Source organism: Morone saxatilis, unplaced genomic scaffold, assembly GCF_004916995.1.
Source record: "Morone saxatilis isolate NCDOM2014 unplaced genomic scaffold, NCSU_SB_2.0 Contig14, whole genome shotgun sequence".
In the NCBI taxonomy this organism is placed as follows: domain Eukaryota; kingdom Metazoa; phylum Chordata; class Actinopteri; family Moronidae; genus Morone; species Morone saxatilis.
Window position 1 is genome coordinate 19,489,357 of NW_023339696.1, and position 5,552 is coordinate 19,494,908.

Here is a 5,552-nt window from a genome sequence, read left to right on the forward strand (position 1 = left end):
CTCCCTCACCACCCTTTCTCCGGTCCTCCCACCCACCCGCCCTCTCGCCTCCTTTCCTTTTCTCTCCTGGCACTGGGCTGATCTGCGGCCTGAGGGTTCAAAGAGGGATTGAGGGAGGGAGGATTGGAGGAAACTGCGAGGAGGGAGGAAACATGAAAGGAAGGAGCTGGAGAGTGCAAGAGGAAGAGCAGGGGTGGGGCGGACAAGAGAGAGAAAACGGCAGAGAGAGAGAAGTGAAGCAATGATCTGGCTGCTCCCGCTATCGTCGAGGGAAGGAAGGGAGGAGTGCAAAGACACAGAAAGAATGGGAGGGAAAGAAAGAGGGAGTCCTTATTAACATGGCCTCAGGGCGCTCTGTCATCCTTCTCATTCTTTCTCCCACTCTATCACTTTCTACACCAATTGCCCACACACAAAACACTAATCTTCCAAACAAACAGCGCAGAAAAGATTCAAAACAAGAGGATAAAACTGCAGAATCACATCAAGGTACAACATCCCTTTTTCTCTCACAGACACACGCACAATGCAAGTCTGATTCCACTCGGTCTTCTCGGGATAAGACGCATGCATCGCTGACAGGAAAATCCATAATTTCCCTGCGTGCAGTGGCAGTGAGAGTTTGATAATGTAGCATGTGTTACAGCACTGATAAACAGCTGGCAATAAATCACAAGGATGTTGAGGTTCACGGCTGCAGATGGACCGTAGACACAATCATGGCAGCGCTGCGCTTGTATGACCAAACACAAAGCACAATGGGCATTTCACTTCCTTCCATTATTGAACAAGAATATGGCTTCAGGCGGGTTTTAAGAACAGTCTCGCCCGTTCTGTCTGGACGTAACGGACCACCCAGCGCGGCACGCCATGACAGCACAGAACAGGAAAGTGTATGTGTGTGTTTGACGTGGATGTCTGCAATATTGTACTAAGGCACACAAAAGATGAGGCTCACAGAGGAGGCCGAGCCTGGGCTCTGTTCGGTGGAGCTGTGATCCACAGCCAAATACACTGGGCCAAGCCTTCGAATGCAAACTCCTTATCCCACGACAACCCAGTCGGAGCCTGAGGGAGCCGCAGATGGACACATCGTGTTACTCTTTCCACTGCTCTCCCTCTCCATTGTTCTGGCTAGTACTGCAATGGCAAATCCCTTTACAAACAACAGCACAGTGCAGGCAGATTCCATTTCCTCTAGCTTCAGCTGATTCGCAGCTGTGGTGGCCGCCATCTTTACATGCATACCGTCTGGTTCATCGAGCCCAGCAGCCCACTATGAAACCATATTCTCCACTGACTATTGTTGTCCCCTTCTCAATTCCCCAACTCTGTCATAATGGTAAAGCAGGGACAAACGAGCAGACTGTAATCCTAATAGAGAAGTGGGACTGCAAATGCTGTTGGGGAGAAAGGTGACTCTCAGCTGAGCAGGGACTTTGATACTCCGGTTGTTTCCCAGAGTAAATATTGACCTCTGTTTAGCAAACTGTGCTTCAGCCTCACCCAACCTGCTAACGCACGTTTCACCAGAACAACCTGTGTCTCCCTCCTTCAGGTGAACAGACGTCCTGCTCAAACTGTTTAAAGTAAGCTACCAACAAGCATACAGCTCTCTATAGGCGCTTAAACGCACCGAGCTGGGATATGATCACTCACAGCACACTTGGAGGTGGTCAGGGCCAAACGGATCCACCTGGTGAACTTAAAAGTTTCATTCAGTATGCATTAAGCCACTGCAGACGTCTTCTCTGCTGTGTGGCTGAACGCACATTTGAATTCTGTTCTGCTCAGCAGTGGTTGCAGTTTCCCCACAGATAAAATCAAATGTGCGCAGGGAGGTGAAATATAATCACAAGTGGTCACTCGAGACACATTTGAGGCAGGCATGAACCGCCACCGGTCTCACCTGAATCACAATATACAGTATATTAGGTCTGAGACGTATATATTATGTCTAGGATTAAGGCGAATGGATGCCAAAGGGAAAGGGAGGGACAAATGGAGACGCGGGGGCACGAAGCATCCCAAATGTGTGTTGGAGAGGCCATGCAGCCGTTAGCCTTGTCCGGCTCCAGGAAAACCTGGCTCTCAAGTGCCAAGGCAGGATCTGGCAGTCAGCTGGAAAATGAGGACACTGCAGAGCTGGAGCCCTAGAAATAAAACACCCATATAAAAAAAAAACCCACCACTGTCTCCCTGCATCAGCGCAGCTCGGGGGCATGTGTGCATGTGTGTGGGCACATGTGTGTAGTCCTCTATGTAGGTTACATGTCTCAGTGCATGATGCATGTGTGTCAGCAGGGATCTAAGGCTCCACTCAAGAGCAAAAAAAAAATGCTCAGTCAGCCTCACAGATTCCCTTTTGGTGAGAACCAAACACAAGTTGGCCTGGACAAAAAACCCTGGAGCTATCTGCTAGGCCCACACAACTTACAACATACAGACACCGTGTATGCACACACATCACACACACAGGGAGGGTTATTTAGAGTCTGACCAGGAGCGTGCTCTTACATACTAACTACAGACAATTAAGTCGCTGGCTAAGGGCATAAAAATGCTGTGGGCCCATTGTGTCAACCACTTTCTATGTCAGTATTAGTGTGTAAATCTAAAATGGGACAGATGTCTCTCTTTGTTTTGCCCACTTACCACAGCAACGCCTCTACCAAACCATCGATTCGTCATTTGATTTTAATAGAAACACTGATAGAAAACATTGGTTGGGTACCTGCCAAGTGACACGCAGAGCGCACACATCTACCAGACGTTGGCTGGTGTTATTTTCTACGCTGATTAAATGATAATATCATTTTATTTTTTTTTAGCCTCCTCAATCTATAGACAGTGTTTAATGGATTTCACAGCTCAGTCTTCTGGTAATCACCAAATGAAGCATCAGAGGAATTTAGCGCCTTCTAACACTGAAGGACATCCCTTGGGACCGTGATTAAATGTTTCAGAACTCTTGGTCAAATCAGCAGCAATTAACTTCAATCTAAACCACTTTGTTTTTCTGCTTTCATTGGCTGATTAGGCCCACAGACTGAAAGATCCTCTGATGGCTCTTTGACTCAGATTTTTATTTTAAACCAATAGTGGCTAAATAAATCCAAAAAACAAACACACACACACACACACACACACACACACACAAATAGTGGGCCATTACAGCAGCTTAGTCTGTGTGAGTGTGAAAGATTATTCGGGCGTAAGAGAGTATGCCTAAAGACACAGTGCCCACATCTGGCTGGTGCTAATAGAGGAAAGTCTAACTCATTAAAGCACGCCGGTTAATTATAAGCCTACCTGATGCCATTCATTTTTTTTAACACAAGCCGAGGGCTGCGTTGCTGGCCAGCAAGGCAGACAGTGACTTGAACAGGCGTAGTATGCTGGAGCAGAGCGTATGCACTTAACACACTTTTCCAAACCACTCCAGACTGTGATGTGCACTTAGTAACATACTGCCGCCCCAGCAATGAGACAGCAAAACAATCCCCGCCGAAAAGCTGAGAGATGAGCACAGTAAAGGTGAAATGTCCAAACACTTCAGCCTCGTCACAACTCATCTGTGTAAATCCACTTTACAAAAACGTCCAATTGTGTTACTGTGTCATGTTGTACGGCTTATATTAGATAAAGCGTTGCCTTCCTTTCTATGAATTCTGCTTAGAGGCAGTGCAACTAATAAAGCTGAAACAAGATTGGGAAAGCAACTAGTTGCATTAGTTCCCCTTTCTGACAAAATGTAACGAGAAGTACCTGTGCACTCTCTCCGTGGAGCCAACACCTCAGGTGATTCTGACTGTAATGTGTGTTTGTGACCGTGAGTCATCAAAAGGGAGGTGACTGGTGGTGGCTCAACAGATTCCTCGCCTCTTTTTTTTTTTTTGGCATTTGGGCAACGTGAATCAGCTCTCTCAGAATAAACGGGCTAATTATAGGCAAGGCGGTAGACAAATTCCTCTACAACTGGGGTTAGAGGAAGAGTGTTAACACTGGACCTTCAGAGACCTTCATTTGCATAATAGTGAAATATACAATACATGTAGCGTGCAGTTCTTTGAGTTAACAAAAGCTTTAGTGATTTCTAATTAGACCAATTTTTAGATTTGATTTTACCTGACTAAGCATGAGGTTAATGATGTAAGCTCCTTTATGCAGTAAAGAATGTACAGAGCTGCACAACTCCAATACTGTACTCGTCTGACCTTTAACCCCCTTTTTTGCAGCAATTTCCTGGGATTGAGAAGCAGCAGTACAATCGAGGGTCACATCTTACCCAGAAACCCCCACGCCGAAGCCAAGTAACCCAGCAAACCAATTTGTTAGCTGAAATAATAAAAACGGATGCAACTGTGACAGTAACTGAGACAGAGACTGCAGTATGTGTCGGATACATCAGTGTGTGTGAGGCTGATGGCGTATGAAATCTGATTCATGTGAACTAAGAAGTGCAGCCACTAGTTTTGCTGCATCCTCAACTATAACAGTAAAAACATCTTTTAAAGTGGATAAACTCCTTCCTGCAACTGATGATTCCCAGCACACGTTTAACACCAGTGGTATTTCTTGTCTGTCGGTTCTGTGAAAGCCTTCAACGACTCACTGATATGAAGGAAATAAACCCCCAGCTGGCTTTTTCCCCCCATCCATATTCCTTTTTTACTTTCTTTTGTTTTTGGTTTTGTTTTGAGCGAGGCTGTGACGCCATGTGGGAGATCATTTGTTGTAGAAAAAGCTGTGTCTGAAACAAGCAAATAGGTCTTGCCTCACAAGAAATCTTGCCAATATTGTGTATAAACACACAGAATACAATGTTTTGACATTGCTGACACCTTCGAGAAAGCCAAAAACACATATTCGAGAGCCAGTAGCGAGCTTGCAGTCTATACGTACTAATTAAATGATGAGCTGTCCGAGCACACGAACGAGTTTCTCACATTATTTATAGACGCTGAAATTACTACGTACGGTTAAGTAACCCACGGTTTACTACGCGGTAAGCTTCATAATCTATGACACAACGGCACATGATAAATATTAATACATCTCACGACGAGCTGTAGGAGGACTGCGTCTCCACAGGTAGGAACGGGCTCTGTAATTCAGACACACAGTATGCAGACGGCACGTAGAGATAGTCAGCACAAAGACACTCCAGCAGAGAGGAGAGCTTTAACCACTCTGCACAGATCTCTCAATTTATCTTGAAAACGCACACTTCCTGAGTGCTGAAAACGGCTATTAATCTTCAAGTGACACACATACAAATCACTCCACTGCTCCAGACACTGCATATTAACCTAAATGTCACGTTTTACCGGTTTTGATTAGACACTGGTAAAAGTATTAGTTCCCTGTTACACGTTTTATTGGCTGCAGTTCAACGAGCTCGAGCTACAAAAAAACAAAAGCTACTTTGATAAATACGAGGCCGAGCCAAGCGTGCAGCTCTAAACTCCTTCCTATCAACAAACATCTGAAGTGCTGAAGGGAAGCCAAAACGAGGCAAAAAAACCCCAAAGCCTCAACCCCCCCCCCCC

The 5,552-nt window shown here is 45.6% G+C and overlaps 1 protein-coding gene across 3 annotated transcripts in view; it reads right to left on the reverse strand.

Annotated features, from left to right (window-relative positions):
- lasp1 (LIM and SH3 protein 1) overlaps positions 1 to 5,552 on the reverse strand; it is a 23,593-nt gene that overhangs the window by 15,978 nt on the left and 2,063 nt on the right. The gene's annotated exons all lie outside the window — the stretch shown is intronic.